The sequence below is a fragment of the Ambystoma mexicanum genome, chromosome 11 (genome assembly GCF_040938575.1).
Source record: "Ambystoma mexicanum isolate Mex_15411 chromosome 11, UKY_AmexF1_1, whole genome shotgun sequence".
Taxonomy (NCBI): Eukaryota; Metazoa; Chordata; class Amphibia; order Caudata; family Ambystomatidae; genus Ambystoma; species Ambystoma mexicanum.
The window spans coordinates 814115009-814133115 of NC_090934.1; the positions used below are offsets into that span (position 1 = coordinate 814115009).

Sequence of the window (18107 nt, forward strand, 5' to 3'; positions counted from 1 at the left end):
GGCTGAGGGAGAGGGAGAGAGCTAGCCAATCCATACCATGGGAAATATAATAATATTGGAGTGTCATCAGCACTATATCTTGGCAAGTTCCAATCTAAGAGGGGACTTGCAAAAAAACAACTAGGGAGAGAGAGCCCAGGAGAGCTGCCTAATCCATCAGGGCACCACCTTGCCAGGGAAACAAAGCTAAACCAAGGCCTACCTAGAAGGAGGGAGACAAGGAGACCCAGGGACTTTGCTTGGAAATCTGGGAGCCCTATCTGAACGAGGTCTGTGACTGGAGAGACCTGGCTGGTGGATAGAGGTTTGAGGTGTGAGCTGACTGCCTGAAAGAGGATGTTAGAATCTGGCGGGCCTCCCTGAGATCTCCCATGTAAGTGGATATATCCCAAAGCTATCAAGTGTGTGGGGAGCTACCTGCTTTAATACCTTTCCCTTAGTGAGTGAAGGGGGTGGGGGGCACAAAACTGGGTAGGCCCTGTCCATATTGAACTAAAGGGTTAACTCAATGAATTCTCTATTGAAGAACATTCTATCCAGTTACATTGATTTGCATTGAGATTAGTCTGTTGAACCCTTACCTTTGCATTGGTAGGTGCTCTCCATTAGTGGGTGGGGGGCTAAAAGTGTGTATACCCTAAGCACAATTAACTAAAAATATAATTTAATGAATTCCCATAGGGTCATTTGTCACGGGGTGATGTTTTTTGTCAAAATTCAAAATTGACAAATGATTATCCCAGTGCACTGTAAATGACTGTAATCTGTAATGTAATTGGGTAACCCTGCTGTTAAATTGAATTAACTAGTGTCCCAAAAACGAACATCCCAACACCTTGCATTCCCTTTGAAAACAAATTGTGCAAAACGAATGTTCCCTTTCAGTCCAAACCAGAATCCCAAAGCCTTGCATTTTCATTGTAGGAATAGTTCAAAATTGCATTCTCCTTGCATCCCAAATCAGAATTCCAAAACATTGCATTTTACCTAAATAAAAATCCCAAAAACGAATTTCCATTGTGTTTCCACTCCCTGTACCTGGCCTTCAGGTCAGAGGGGTCATTTCTAATTGATGCCTACAGGGGGGGAGTTGTTGAAAGAAAATAGTATTGTGCCAAACTAAGCAATCAATATGTGTTTTGTATTTTTCCTATTGGTTAATTTGCAAGAATTCTGATATAAATTGTGACTGAAAACTTCAATGTTACCTGTGTCGTATAGCAACTGAAAGTCCTTTAAACTTATGTCAGTCAATTGGTGCAAGAAATTTTAATTTGTGATATTGTGTAGAGCCAAAGCATTGGTGGTTGATTTTTTTGTCATTGCCTATGATTCTTTCTGAAACGTAAATAAATATATATTCTTACTATACACCGGCCTGGTTCCTAGCTCATTGGTGGTACAGAGGGTATTTGTTGGGGGTGGTGCGAGAAGGGTTGGAAGCCTTACTGAAGTTGAATCTGTATAAGCGCTTTAGGTGTGTGCCACCTTGCTAGGGAGGGGACAGGAACTCCCTGAGTTGAGAGTGACCACATAATTAATCGTGACAACCTATTTTGTTAAATTCAGGCTTAATTTATTCACTCTGGATTCATTGGTTCATCTGTGCCTACACCTAGTTTAGTCCACGGGTGTGTGTTATAAATACAAAAAAACAAACATTGACGGTCTCTGGGCTTTTTGTACTGAAATTAAGTTACATCTGTTTATTACTGAGAAAAGCAATCCAGTGACTGTTCTTCAAGCAAAAAAAGATAAAGTGGCATAACAGTGGATTGATAGAATCCACGGGCGGGATTCTAAAGGATAAAGGATAATGCCTTGTAGTGTCATGTGAATACAGGCCTACACGTCCCTGTATGCAAAGCGCTGTCAGCTCCAATACCATCACAGGATGAACGAGTCACATATGACGTGGGATCACTTGGTAGCTATGCATTGAGCCGTACTTATGAAGTATTGTGCTTGCAAGGCTTCCAACAACAACAGCAGAACAGCCACACCGTTTTTTATTTATTACAGATAATCAGTGCTTAAAACCCCATGAGATGACATTTGAGCGGTCCGTAAACAGCCCCTGGCTATCAGTGGAGTAGACCAATGTGGAAGGAGACCTTAAAGTAGGATTCAGTGAACTTCAAAATGCGCATGAAGCGCTGCACAACATTACACAACATTGCATAATAGTGCATTAAAACACGACACAATGACATTTCACAGGTCCAAAAGTAGCCGCTCACTATCAGCAGAGTAGATCAATAAGGAAGGATACCTTACAAGTGTGATTCACTGACATCCAAAATGTGCAATAAAAGTCGGGTAGTGCAACACAACATAATATAAAACTAGTGAATAAAAGTTGCCCTCATTATCAGCAAAGTGTGCTGGTGAGGACTGCTTCCTGCAAGGTGGAGAAGGTGGACTTGTTAAGAAAATAATCCTCTTCCTCCAAACACATCATATAAACTATATCCTCATATAGAAATTGATTCTGTGTGATTCCCTCCAACACAATCCCATGGCATCTTCCCATGTGTTAGTTCTGTGCATCCTTAATGTATTCCTGCATGTTCCTTCCCCCCACTTTTGGCCCAGGTTCTGGGTTTTTTCTTGCCCCACAGACAAGGGTTTGCCTCCCCAGGGCAGTTGCATAACGCACCATTTTCTGAGACATTGGGTCTCATAATGAGTGTGCCGGTCCAGTCACAATGCCAGAAAAAATGACCATAATACCCGCTCTGGCTTTTTTACCAGACCAGCACACGCAGAGTTTGCCGGTAGAAGCAGTGAACTACGGACAGGCCTAACCTGCCGGGAGTTCAAGTGTCTACCAGCAAATAATTGCAGCAATCACCGGCAGCACCGGTACTACTGGTGCTGGTGATTGCGGCAAACCTATTCCATGGAGTCCTTTGGGACTTCATGGAATGGGAACTTACCGCCGTTGCCGGCACCCGTAATATCCGGGTAATACCGGGATATTGGGCACCGGTAAAGGTAAGGTGGGGTTGCCGGTGGGTTACCGAAAACCCTCCTCCCCCATTGTATGAACAGTGTAAGCTAATTGCAGTGCTCATTTGCGCAGAGTAAAATCTTTGTTTCCAAAAACAATCCAAACTCTTACTGCAAAGGTCTTGAGCTTTCTCAATCCTGCATTTGTTGGAGACATGACTTTTGCCACCAGCTGTACTGCCATGCGAGTGGTGGTCTCTTCAAGGGAGGTTCTGTGAGTCACTGATGAGGCGTAGACAGAGTACGGCCTTAGCGGGCACGGCCCTCTGTGTGGGCATTTACAGATGTTTATGTCACTCACTGCAGTGCCCAACTTAATTACGAAGCCGACTGGTGGGGAGACCATTTTACACCAGGGATATATTTGTCGAACGCTTCACTGTGGCCACAGGTGAGCGACTTGCATCTAGAAAACGTTGCGGCCTGTGTTTGTTTAGAGCGCAGAAACGCCGCTTCTCTGCTGCCTTCCATTTTCACAAGCTCGTGTGTGCGTGCCCCCGCTCGGGCCGGTATCGAATTAAAGTGCTTTAAGGTACGTTTAGTGGTCTAGTTCGCGATCCTCGCAGCAAAAACAACATTTCTCTAAGCAACCATGGCACCTTTGACATGGCGAGTGGCAGGGCGCTGGGCTCGCGCTGGCCGCTTGGTCTGGGGCGGAGTCACGGCAGGAATGCGCGCAGGTGTTGCTGGCAGGCGTCAGAGCCATGATGATAATAGACAGACACAAAACACGCGCATCTGCTCAGAAGCACCCCCTCTCCCCCCACCCCCTCCTCCCCCAACCCCCCTTACCTGACACGGCCATTCCACAGCCGCCGCCTGGACCGGATCGGCTGCACGCCACCTCGGAATGCCTTCTCACAGAAATATAGTTTCTCCCACTGGATTAATGATCAACTTTCAGGATAGTTAATTTGTAATACTTTGCGGCTTAACCCTTGCGGGACTGCACATACCTACCGTGTGTACAGCAAAGAAGCCATCGTCTGAAGGCGTCATTTAGGGCCCGTTTCACCCGTCAATGGATGATAACACGGGTCTCGCTAGGGCCAAGCATTTTACCTTGTAATGGATGATAACATCCGTCCCGCTTCACAAAAGCGAGTTGCAGGGAGGGAAAGAAGACAAAGCCGTTGTTTTGTTCTTTCTTTTTTTATGAGGCCTTGTGCAACGTGTTCAAAGGCAACGGTTTCAGCGTTGACTTTTGCCATTTCGATTGATTCCAGAAGTCCAATGTTAGAACTGAGTAAACGAAAGTGAATTTGGGTTGAAAAGGATCCATGTCACCCAAATGAGGCGGAGGGTGGGGTGGGGTGAGGTAGTGGTCGAGGTGAGGTGTTCAACATAAATTGTGAAGGGGGCACGGTTCAGGGTAAATGGAGAGGTGACTAAAATGTGGAGGGAGGCAAGTAACACAATGGTCGGCCACTTAAAATATAAACTTAGTGCTGGATTTTGAAGTGAGGCGAATTCTGCCCCATACACCAATGGGCTAATGCGCCTGTTGCAACACTATGTGTAAGTGGTGAAGTCAGGCCATTATCTAGCTAAGACATCGCAACAACCCCGCGTGGGCTTCATGTCTCCTTACCCCCAATCCTCAATCCGAGGCTTTTTGTGTGACACAGGTTTTTGTAGAATGTGCCTGGGGACACATGGGAAAAGCTATACCAAGGCAGTGTTTGGGTTGACGCTGGTGGAGTGCCATCCAGTGACTGTGCTCTCACAATCAGGCCACGTGCTGCTTGTTACGGGCATCTGGAGGACCAGTCCAAGTGCCAAAAATCCCTGTATGTACATGATAAGCACTGCTTTAAGTGGGATAAGAAAACGGGCGGGAGAGGGTGGGGGTGGTTGGGGGGTGAGCTTTAGCAAGTCGTGATGCAATATTTGGGGGTGGGGCATGAAAAGAACCTGGGCCGCCTGGAACCCCACGTGAACCTTTAAAAGAGGCTGGGTCTATGTCATTAATGGAGACATATCGCAAACTAAATCAAGTTTCCATATATCCAATCAAAAGGAGTAAATCCTACTTTAAAAGATGTATTCCCATATAATGAAGGTACTATCCAAATATTGCCAAAAATAAATGTACTCAAATATACACAAGGACATCAAATCCCACGTGGCAGCCAATTCCACAGTCCTTTGGAAAGTATTCCATGATGCTTATGTACTAATTAACATCACTGCAATGGCAATACTTTAAAACAATGTGTTGCAGAGGTCAAGCAATGTATCTTCTTATAATTTCCCTTAAGTGTTCAAAAACAACCCAATTTCAAATGTCTTAAACGGATGATCTGATTCGAAAGATGGCTGATGGTGGCATCTAGTGGCAAAGATCAGTATTGCCACTCATCTTTTTATTTACATTAATGAGGATCAGAAATTTGGTTGTGGAAATCAGCTCTGCGTGCTCAGCAGAGCCCTGGTTCAACGGCAATATCTGCAGGCTGCCGGGGCTGGGCCCTGGCTAGGCCTGGCCAAATGATATAAAGAATTAAAAGTCCTTAGACACTTGGTGGGTGATGGTCCAGCCACATGACCACCCAAGGTTTGAAGGATCACCTATTGACTTCCTCTCTCCGCCATTGATTCATGACCCAATTGAGGAATGTTGCACTGAAAGTGAAATGTGGTCATTAGTGTTGTAGATGTAATTATGAACTTATGGGCAAAGCCAACGAACGATTTCAGAGGGGGGTGATTTTCATAAGAGGCGCAGAATTATCTTGATGTTTCTGGAAAGCAAACTACCCACCACAATTCATTTTGAGTGGAGGTAGACAGATTGCCTGATAGCCAGGCAATCTCTGTAATGAAGACTGACATTGATGTGAGACTCAGGGTCATGCCGTTGAGGACGGTTAAAGACAGCAGTGGCACAGCAGTGTTTTCCTTGACATTATATGAAGGAGGCATCACCAAGGACCATCACTGTGAGTAGGGAAAGATATGAAGAGCAAATGCTTGCCAGGGGAACATTTCCAAATGCCTTGCTGTGAGATGACAATTCAGTGGACTCTAATTTTGAAGTCTTGGCTTGCACTCCAGGTTTGGATGTTCTGGACTAGTTCAAGTTATAGGAAGCAGGATCGAGCCAGTGTTAGAGCATGATTTTACATTAAGATAAAAGATGCCCAGGTTCGTAATGGTGGCATCATGGGCAGTGGTGATGCCCATTTGGGAGGGAAAGGGTAGTGTTGGGGAGATGGATTTTAGGGCTTGAATTTTTGGAAGCCGGTGGAAATCCTGGTTCTAGAGATGTGTCTGGGTAGGGGAAATGGCTAGACAAAGAGTCCTTAAGTCAGCGGTGGGTAATATCAGAATTCAGATGCATTCAGAATCAGAGTCTAAAGGTACCCAGTAGGTTGGCTAGCTTTACGGGACTGGACTTCACAATCTACCCCTGTAGTCCACGACATTGTACAACAGGATTCATTTTCTAGCAGATTCCATGTGTGGGTACTGCTTTCGGGCCAGGAAACTCATGAACTTGTCCGGCACCTCTCTTCCTATTCCCATGCAGCTGGAGGGAATGGAGATAAGAGTTGCAAGGGTCATCGCTTTGAATGAATCACTTAAACTGAGAATGCTGAGGCCACCATCAGCCTCTTGAAGGGGTAGCATGCTCAGCGCTGCACCACCGATGCAGTCTGTATTTGTGGTGGCAGAAAAGGGAGGCAGAGGACATATAGTCTTGGAGCTGGGGAATGACCCAGCTCTTGAAGAGTTTATAAAAAAGAGAATTCAGAAAGAAGTCGCAACAGGAATTTGAGAAAGTGCTAATGTCAAGTGGGCACCCGCTCTAATAACAGAACTTCCTCAGTGTTGAGCAATGCGGCAGTAAAAGGTTTGCCACAGAGAGAGCCACAAGTGAACAATTGATGGGATATGGGAGAATATAGCCATCAGAACATGAGGTCAGAAATTGTCTATGTATGTGGGGATGATTAGAGTGACATGTATGTGCTCATGGTGTGAGGGGAAGGTGTTCACTTCATGGGCGGCTGGTGTGCTGATTACATGAGAGACATGGATACCGTGGGGAACAAAGGGGCATATTTGAGCTTATGCCACAGCAGGGGATCCCTAAATGTATGGGGCCCACATGCAGGGGATTGCAGGAGCAATGCATGTGTCCTGATACAGAAAGATGCTTCTTTGTTTTCGAGAGAAGAGCCCGTTCTCATGTTCTCATGGTCATATTATGCGGCCAAGTCTAAGATGTTCTTAATTCCTAAGAAACAGTTCGGCACAAATCAAGTGATCAACCATCCCGTCCATTTCCTCTTTTACTGGAAGACCCCAGAGAAGTTTGCCACGCTCGGTCTAGATGCCAGAAACCCTTCAAAATGTCTGCTTAATACATTAAAAGTCCCTTGATGGAGAGGTGGAAGATCATTGGAAATCTGCCCCTTGCTTACTACAGTTAAACAAAGAGAGCACACAACGATGCGGTCGAACTCAGCATCACAACCTGTGAGTGCTGACAGGTGAACGACCAGGCTGGGCTAGGAAACCCTGGGATGATAGCCATGTTTGGGCAACCAGGAGTGGCAGCTTTGACCCACTGGCACAGCCCTTGTGACTCCTAGGCCAGAGGTTGCATGGGCAGCACAAGGGGCATAAGCCAATAAGATTCTCTGAAAGACATGATTAATGTATTCCCACCCCTTCCCTCTCCATTCCCTCCCACCAGCGAACATTAGGCTGCTGAGGCTGCCAGTGTGGGACCCGGGGTGAAAACAGTTGCAGTCAGTGCTTCCTCCAACCCACCAGCAGCCCCCGGTTTGCTGCTGGTTGCGAAAGGGAACAGTAAAGGTTTGTAACTTTGCATTTTCAGAAACATTAAAAGGGAGCGAAAGCCTAGGTGGCTAAAACTGAAGGAGCTGGCTCTCTCCATGCGCTTCTGACAGGAGGTGGACACGTGGCAAGGCAGGCTTTCCTCGGGCATCCGTTCCCCCGCCTGTGCCTGATGCCCTCCACAGAGCTTCTGAGGAGGAGGAACCCCAGAACAGGGCCCATGGCTGCCTGCTGCAGCAGCAGGACGTGCCCCGCCTTCTGCTCAGAGCAAGATGCTCCAGGTAGGCACCCTCTATGGCCTCCCTAGCGCCTCCCACAAGAGCGCAGGAGGTGTGGGGCAATGCTTTTCTGAGGGACACTGCTCCCTCTACCCTAACAACGCTGGCAGCACCGGCAACTTGCCAGAGTCCGCAGCTCCAGTATGCTGGCCTCTCTCTGCTCCCGCCCAACCCCTGCTATCCCAGTGCAGAACAGCCCTAGGGGTGGGCGGGGGATGGGACGAGGTTGAGTAGGGAGGCTGCTGACAGCAGTAGGAGGCTCCAAGCAACATGGCACTGGCTCTGATATGATATGATAGGTTATTTATAATGCGCTTAATAACCACAGGATTCTAAGAGCGGACCCGGGGATCGAACCTGTGTTGCTCCATGTCGTCTTGCTTCCAAGGCGAGCATGTTGCGGCTGAGCTATCCTCCCGAAGAGCATGCTTGGAGATTGCCAGTATCATATTCTCAGACCCAGCCTTGCGTGCCCAATTCAGCCTTGCATGCCCTTATACTCTCATTATTTTCCCAGTGGCAATAATCTTTGTTCAAGCTGTATACAACTTGCTCATTCGTGAGCTGATCATTATTGTACCTATGCAAGTCTATGCAAAAAAGGACGAGCATACTCGTCCTTGGCACTTAAGGGGTAAAACTGCATTTGGAATATGAGAGAACCACCTGACCCTGCGAGTTATGCCACCCATACAATGATTATGCCTGTCCTGTGTGGCTAAAATGACATGTATGTAGGAGGTTGCATTTGGCGTATAATGGCATGGCATGGGCATATGAGGCTCTTTGCAGCACACAGCATCGGTAACTATATGTGGCTTGTGAGGCTATGACAGAGAATGCAGAAAAGCCATTTGAGACATAACTGGAATATGAAGCCACTGCTCATGGCATATGAGGGATCTGCTTGCATGCTTCTGGCACACCAAGGCATCCCCATAGCGGATATGTGGTTGTTAACTTATGTTGCCTGCTTTTGTAACTTTGTGATATTTTATTAATGTCATACTATTGTATCATTTATGAGAGTGATGTCATGTCCTGTGGTGTCATTGGATGTTTGATGTCACATAAATTAGAAATGCAGTGCTTGCAGCATTGGCCAAATTGAAGGACTATGGCAATGAATGCGACAACGAGTGGAGGACTGTGCATCTTGCATATCCGGGCACTGGAGCTTCCATCAACCCTCTCTGTAAACCTGCAATACATGTAGTCTGCGAGCTGGCGTCATTGCAGTGACTGTTACTTCAAGCAATGCATAGTGCTGTGCCTCTGTAATGCAACGAAAACTCATACATTGCATAGTCATTTGCTGCACATTGACTATGTGCTTTTGTGGGAGAGTGTTTTAGTTCAATATCCCAGCTTAGGCTGTGTCAGTGTTTGTCTTCTCCCTCTTAACTACAGCAGGAAAGAAGAAGACGATGTAAGGCCATGGAACCAAGCCTCCTGCAACCACAGCAGAGGAAATATCCAAGAAGGACACGCAGATTGGGCACGAAAGACCAGCGATGGAAATGGCAGGTGACAAACCCAGAGAATGGGATAATGCAACATGACTGGCAGAATGTGGGATCTAAACACAAGTACACCTACATGTGACGGAACCTGAAACTTGAGCCTGTTTGAAAAGCCAATGGGGTAGGAAAGGATTGAGTACATAGAAAAGGACAAAGCAAAAAGTGACATTTCAATTCTGTAGGATCTAGACGAGGGTTGTCCAACTCCAGGCCTCGAGGGCCGGGATCCTGACAGGTTTTCCGGATATCCCTCATTAGTATTCATGAAGAAAAATGTGCATACATTTAGAATCATTGTATGCACATTTATCTCATGAATATTAATGAGGAGTATCTGGAAAACCCAACATGGATCCGGTCCTCAAGGCCTGGAGTTGGACAACCCTGGCTCTAGACAGAGGCAGGTAATGGCGTGATCATTGTTTATCCTTGGTTAGAGCTGTGGAAGTAAATTGCAGTCAGTTTTCACTACATGATGGCTGGCGAGTTACTGCACAAAAGAAGATTACGTGTCACATCTGGGATGTTAAGGCACATGAGGTATATTTAAGCTGACTGCAGTCTCCAGACCACTTCCCCAAAGTGTGACGCACAAAAGATTGTGGCACGTTGGCTGACGCGCATCACGGGTACAGCACTGCTGTGTTTTTATTTATGCTTTTGAGTTTGTATTCATATCATTGCATTGTCATGTAATGTTCTTTGTTATCTATGTAAAGTCTTGTCCAGCGTCTTGATACTGGTTTGCTGCTGAGAAGTTGCACTTCATACGTATATTTCATTGCTTCTACTACTACTACTGCTACTACTAATACTACTGCTACTACTACTACTACTGCTACTACTACTACTACTGCTAATACTACTGCTACTGCTACTACTAATACTACTGCTACTACTACTACTACTGCTACTACTACTACTACTGCTACTACTAATACTACTGCTACTGCTGCTGCGTTGTGCTCCGTGGAATCGATCTGGAGACCAGAAAGAAGATGGAGGCAGATGCCAGGGAGGTGTGTAGGGGGAGCAAGCGAAGCGACGGGAGGGGTGGGGGGAGCGGGTGTAGGGGGACTCCCAAAATGGACAAGTGGAACTGCAAGAGCAACCTTGCTGGGGTGCCCTGCTGCAGCTTCGCCCTGCAGAAAACACACTGCCATGCTTATTTAATGCCTAAATACATCAAGCAAAGGCTGTAAATGATAAAACTAAGGGCCTGATTCATGGAATTTTTTGCACGGTTCAAAGTGACTTTGCACTACTGGAAAGTGACTTTGCACTTCCAACACAAACCCTGATTCATGGAACCGTGCAAAGTGTATGTTTGCAGTGCAAAGCCAGTGCAAAGTTCATTTTTTTTTATTGCAAAAATGACTTCAAGGTTTGTGTCAGCAGTGCAAAGCCACTTTTCAGCAGTGCAAAGCCACTTTTCAGCAGTGCAAAGCCACTTTTCAGCAGTGCAAAGTCACTTTTCAGCGGTGCAAAGCCACTTTGAACTGTGCAAAAAAATCCATGAGTCAGGCCCTTCGTTTTATCATTTACATCCTTTGATGTATTTAGCCATTAAATATGCAGTGCAATGTGTATTCTGCAAGCTGCAATTGTACCGCTGGCAGCAACTCTGTACCTTTCATGGTAGTTTGCAATAGCAATATAACAGAGTAGTAATCAGTTTGCAATAGCAATATAACAGAGTAGTAATTTACCAAAGTCACTGTGCAGCAGTGCCAAAGTCATTTTATACCGTGCAAAAAAATGCCATGCTTTAAAGGAACTATCGGTTGAAACAGACACTGCCCGAAAGGTCATCTTTAAATGTCTGCTGCGGGCAGTGGTAAAAGTGTTCAAAAAGAAGCAGTGGAACTATGGTCCCTAAAGGCCCGCCCCTGCTCCCAACAGACATCATCTCCGCGCCCCCTGCCACGCACAATAGAAACCCCCAAACACATGCGCCTGCTGTTTAAGGGAACATTCAGTGCAGTGCACTTAAGTGCAAGTTTCATCATCTACCTAAACTTTGATTTTAAAACGAAACCATTCCGGAATAGTTTATTTTTAAAATAAAACTATAGGAAGAGTAAAACTTAATTTAAAAACGAGAGTGCCACTCCCAATCGCTCCCACCCACTCCAACCATTGGCTGCGGACGCAAGGCTGCTGTGCCAGAAGCCACTGCCTCATCCTTACTTGACTGTGACATGTTCACGTGTCAGAAAAACACGCAAAAGAGCTCAATTACCCCACTTTTAGTCCACCTTGCACTTGGGTCAGGGACAAAGGGAGAGAATATCGTGATAGATTATCTATTTTATCTATCTAGGAATCACATAAAACAAACATTATTTTCCAAAGAGTAGGCAAAGTAAAAACACATTTTTTAATCAAAGAAATTTGGTAACACAAAGAAATATGTGTGATGGGTGCTTTCTGCAAGACACCTCATAAACTTAGAACAAATTGAAAAACTCAAAATTTAAAAAGTCCAGCAAAAACACATGTTCTACTAGTGGTGTCTAGAGTTAGTATAGTGACATTTGTAACAGATCACCTTGGCAAACTATTTCAAACAGTTTTTGTTATTTTGCAATTTTGGCGGGGGGGGTACACTCTACGTGTACAGCATAACAATTCTGATGCTGCAGAAAAAAGACACATTAGTTGTAGTGTCTGTGGGATGTCTACATATGTTTCGGCACACAGATTACATCAACACCATCCCTGGTGTTCTGCTGTTTTAGTTGTGGCCCTCTTCAGTGACACATGCTTCACATTGCAGCCACTGGTGAAGTGCTTAAGGGATGTACATTCAGCTGATGTCAGAGTTATGTTGAATCCTATTAAGGACTGGCGCTGTAATACAGTAACAGGCAGCATTAACCGTACCCATATTTTAACACACAGTGTTTCACCGTTGATTGAATTTACTAATTTCAGCCAGCGGAATTCCTAGCGCTTATTGGGCCTGATTTTCAAAGCGTTTTCCAATGGGAACATCCCATTGAATCAGGCTCATTGTGCCTCCGCTGGCAGCTTCAAAGTTTGAAATATTGCAAAACCCCTACTTTGCATTATCTCGAGGGCAAGACACCCACATGGCGGGAATGCTGGCACTATGGAGGCACCCCTGTAGTATTAACATGTTAAATGTTAAATCTTAAAGGTATTTGTACCGCGCAACTTCACCAATGGAGTTAGTCCCCAGGCGCTCTGGCGGATCTGCAATTGAGAAGGTGGGATGGGTTAGTAAGGGGAAGAGGGAGTGGGATAGTGAGAGGAGTGGTGTTCTGTTGGCAGCTTCAACTCGGTATACAGCGGGTGCTGAGCTTTGGTGCGAGTATCGGATCGATGTCAGTCCTCGTATGCTGTTGGTGCGGCTTAAGTGTTGTTGCGGTGTTGTGAAGTGTGTGCGAGAGATGGTTGGCGCAGAGGCTGAATTCACGTGTGCCACAGGGGCGCAGAAAGCTAAGAGCTACACAAAGCTGTGTACAAATGAGGGGAACTTACACTAACCACGTTTACATGTATGAAGGAATAACCACACAGTGAGCGCTGAAAACAATTCGAGCAGGCAAGATATCAAAGATCAAAATGAGTCACCCGGATGAAGCACGATTCGAACTTCAGACTTGCACTTGAAATTAACATACACTGGTTCAATCAAGTGTTTATTTGTCAAACTGCAAACTGTTACTTCAAAACCGTTTGCAAACCACAGTGATACTATCATGCCATAAAGGCATTCATATTTCCCCCCGCACTCCTGGGGCGTCCGCGTTCCGAGGGAACAACAACTTAGTGAACCTTTTGTAGCATCCTGGGGTGCCTTGTGGAGGCAGAAAGAAGGGCAACAAACTGGTTAACTGCTTAGGATGCAGCGGAAGTGAAACCCGAGTTTCACCAGAGTCAAATTAGAGCGCCCCTTTGTTCTGATCTGGGAGCACACTATATCTTGCTTCTGCTTCCCCTGATTAAACTCGAGGTATGTGTTTCATCGCCAGGCCCAGTGGTTAGCTAGAAATAATAGGAGCAACAATCCGCTATTGTCACGCGGGACAACGGCCTCTAGTGTCCTCGCAGCTCGCCTTGACCTTTCATCTTCCCCAGCCCCGATGGTCGCTCGTGACAACAAAACCGGCAGTCAGTTGGGCCGCTTTCCAGCCTGTCATAAAAAGGGCCCTGTCCGCCCGAAACAAAACCAATTTTTACACCAAGGTGGGGGGGGGAGACACACGGCCATTGTTCCCGCGCAGATGTTGGGGTCGCTATGGCAACGATTCTAATCCTCCCTTGTTACCACCTCAGCACTGCCCTAGCAAGTGTGCTACCTTTTAACTCATGAGCTCAAAAGCGGCCGCTGTAACTGGCGGCCCTAATTAGCTACGACTTTCACAGCGCAGACAACATGATGAGCTAATCGAAATGGGCCAAATAATGACGTACCTCCAGGAAATATTCCCCCTCCTGAGGCCCAGTCTTGGAATAACAATAATGGGCCCGTTATTAGTGGAGGGCATTAGAATGCGGCACTGCTGCTAAACAGAGAACTTAATTGTTCCCGCCTTGTCTATTGAATCAACAACCTATTGTTCTGGACATGAAAAATAAAGGCCCGGAGAATGGCGGGCTCGGTGATTGGTCGGCGCTGCCATGCTGGCGCTCTGTAGAATTGTTTTCCTTTGAGACTCTTGATGGACTCGGCACTTTTTGTTTAGGAAAAGTGACACAAAAAGGCGATTGTCTGGTTGAAAAAAAAATCTGTTTATTGAAATATCTCAAAGCAGTTGTAAAGATTTGTGCTTGACCCTCGACATAAAAGGCAAAGAGGCCATATTTATACCAGGCGAGGAGGCCTGTTACTTCAGCCAATGGTAACAGTTAGATAGGAGACAAAAGTGTTGTCTTGTAAGAAAGAAGGACTTATTGCTGTAATAAACAGAGTAAGCAAGACAAAAACGGTATCCAGCCCGTCTCGGAGGTAGATAACGTTCTAGGTTGCCCTTTGTGTTAAACCATTCCTTTCACGGTATTTCAGAAGTCAGATGGATTGCACAATTTGTTAAATCGTTTTCCGTGTTTCCTGAGCTTGTGCGTTCATGAACACTGTGTAACGTGCATTAACACCCTCTATTGTACAGGCACTGATCAGGGAGCAAAACGCACGCTTTATCTACTGATGAAAGCGTTTTTTTCTGTCATTCTCAATTGACTGCCTGGCAGTATCAGAATAAAATGCTTTGTAGCTTCACCTCTCCCACCTTCCCACCCTCCTGCCCCAGCTCCCCATCACAAGCTCACCCTCTTCTGGTCCCCCACCAACCCTCGGCCATACCATTTATTTATTGTCACACTCCAAATAAATATGCGTCTCTTTTCCAGTCTCCACCACGTGTACATGTTTTTCCCAATGGGAATGGAAAACAGACTCATATTTTCTAGTTTCATTTGCATCGGTGGCCATTTTGGAATGTGCAGTTTTTCAAGATGCAGAAATGGCATGGTTTGTAATTAGCAGCCAAGTATTAATGGCAATAATGCCTTCTGTGGCATACAATACCAGGTTGTAGCTATTGTCTTGCTACCCTTGTTATAAGTACTCATATTATCTCATGTGGAATTAAGCCGCAATTGTCTACGTGTCCCACAGATATGCAGAAATGGCTTGGGAAATATGGTCCTTATTAAAATCATGTCAGCACGCAATGCCTACGTTTTATAGAGTTCATTATAATAGCATTTATTTTGTTTCTCAACATGCTCAATTTTCATTGGTGCAGTATTTGTGTTACAGGGACATAGCAGCATTTGTGCAAGCCGAACAGTATTAAAGCCAAGACTAGACTGATCTTCCTCAATCCCTAGACTGGCAACGTAAACACTGCACCATGTAGTACTTAAGATGTAGGCATTACGGTTCATCTGCTTCCTGCAAACTCTTTGTGGGCAGAGTATTAGTAATCAGATGTTTGTGATAATTCCTAAATCTAAAAGCAAATGTTGCCTACAAACTGACTTGTTTTTTGTTGTGATATCCAAATGTACCGGCCGTTAAGTCAATATTGTGAGAAAGATTGGAAGACAAATTCAGCACGAAGAAACTGTTTGGACTGGGAATATTATGAATAAAGGATGCGTTTGCTGAATACATATCTTTGTAATATATCACGTTTCCCTATATTTCCAGAATCCTTGATACAAATAAAAACCGCTATTGGGATTGTACTGCTTCAGTACTGACCCATTATCACGTTCATGGTATGAACATGTCGACCGCATACTGAACATACTATATCCAATGCTCTCTTGAATTAGAAGACTAAGTGCATTTATAAAAACGTAAGCCATGATCCCAAAAGTGATAAAATCCAGGAACTGCGTCGACTTAAAGGAGATTACAACAAGAAAATGTCAGAGAAAGCTGAAAGCAAACCTTTCCATGCTAAATGTAGTTACTTTGAAAAGGGAGAAACATGTGATCATTGGCTGGCCCATCGTTCACGGAAACAGGAGGCTAAAAGAGCAATTCCTATGATTACGAAACCAGATGGGTCTATCACGTATGACCCCAAGGAAATAAGGGAGGTTTTTGGGGACTATTACAAGGTTCTTTACTCGAATGAATCCAAGTAAGGGAGAAAATGGATGGATTTGGAGTGAGTTTTCAGATCCGTAGCCTGTCGGACACAGAGAGGGTGCCCATGGAGAGTGACCTTACATTGGATGAGTTAAGATATTCCGCCTCGTGCTTAAATCCAGGGAGAAGCACCAGTCCAGATGGACTTCCAATGGAATTTTACAGGCTAATGCCAGAGTTAGTCTTTGCGCTCATGCATGATGTGTATGTTGCTTCATTGTCCTGGGGTTTATTACCAGAGACTACACATGCGACTATTTAATTAATACTGAAAAAAGATAGGGACCATACCTCTCCTTCAATTAATGCCCAATTAGCCTACTAAACACAGATAATAAGATCCTGGTGAAAGCTTTGGCAACAAGACTTGGAAAGGTGCTGCCTGGTTTGGTCCACCAAAATGACACCGGCTTCGTGAAGGGACAACATGTCGCGAACAATATGAGGAAGCTGCTGTAATCAATGTCACAAATTGATGGTCAAGTGTATAATGCAGCGCTATTTTCCTTGGATGCAGAGAAAGCATTTGATCGTGTTAACTGGGAATTGTACATGCAGTGCTTGGGAGAATGGGCTTTGGTGAACCTTTTGTAAATTGGGTGAGATTGCTATACTCTTAACCGTCTGCTGAAGTGGTCACCAATGGCGTGAGATCGGGTGGTTTTCTCCTGGAGCGTGGAACCAAACAAGGCTGCCCACTGTCTCCATTGTTATTTGTAACTGCCATTGAACCTCTAGCTTCTGTGATTAGACATGAGGAAGAAATACATGGTGTTTACTATGGTGGAATAGTAAAATCATTATGGCTATAAGCAGACGATTTGTTGTTAGTACTGAGGGATGTGGATGATTCAGTCCCTAACTTGAAGGAGCTTATTACAGATTTTGGCACTGGATCTGGCTATGAAATAAATTGGATGAAATCAGAGGCAATGCCACTGACTGCAAAGGTTAGGAAGAGGCAGATTATCAGGATAGGGTTCAAATGGTGCCTGGATTTATTGAGGTATTTAGGTGTTTAGCTGACAAACGAGGTCGAGAAGATGGTACTAAGAATGTGAGTTATGTTGATGGGTCTGGAATAAGATTTAGAAAGGTGGAAACCTTTCAGGCTCCCTTTCCGGAGGAAAGTAAATGCACTTAAAATGGTCTCAACCCCCAGAATTACGTATGCGCTTAGTATGCTGCCGCTAACAACTACCAAGAAAATGTGGCAGGGTTTTGATGCTGTCCTGCAGAGTTTTCTTTGGGATGATAAACCCCCGAGAATGAAGTTGTGGAAGTTGCAGTTACTGCTGGAAAAAGGAGGTCTGGGGTACCAACGCTTTATGCTTATCATCTGGTGTTCTCTGCAAGTTTTTTAAAACTGCTGAAGGACCATGATAGCGATGATTGGGCTATGGCTGAGGCGAATCTGCTGGGCCCTTTTTGACAACTTGGGGTATTTTAACAGCCAAGTCAGTTCAGACAGCCAGGACTGACCTGACTTCAGATTTCTTAAGGGTGTCATGGATTAGCTTGCTGGCATTGTTAGGGGAAAACTTGTGTAAACGTCTCGATAAATCCATTTTGTAGAACCCAGAAATTAAGAAGAAAAATAAGATGCAGTTTTGGCCTGACTGTTTTTTTGGGGCAATCCACATCATCGGAGACCTGAGAGGAAGTGGTAAATGGCTGTCATTGGATCAAGTACGAACACTGGGGTATCTCCCAAACTGTGCTTCACAAGAATACCTGAGACTCAAAAAAACTATTGGGGAATTTTCATAGGTGGATGAATTTAATTTTCAGGTTATCAACAAACAAGTGGAACTGGAAGGTCATCTTAGGTAATATTTAATTGGTTATTTA

General features: G+C 45.1%; 1 protein-coding gene across 18 annotated transcripts in view; it reads right to left on the bottom strand.

The window, feature by feature from the left end:
* The window catches only part of SOX6 (SRY-box transcription factor 6), a 1055545-nt gene that overhangs the window by 764945 nt on the left and 272493 nt on the right, over nucleotides 1-18107 (bottom strand). Inside the window, exon 1 of one of the 18 annotated variants that reach the window (XM_069623747.1) lies at nucleotides 3805-3857. The exons of the other annotated variants lie outside the window; for them this stretch is intronic. The gene's annotated coding sequence lies outside the window, so the exon portion shown is untranslated. Of the gene's footprint in view, nucleotides 1-3804; nucleotides 3858-18107 lie in introns of those variants that run through there. 18 annotated transcript variants of the gene reach the window in all.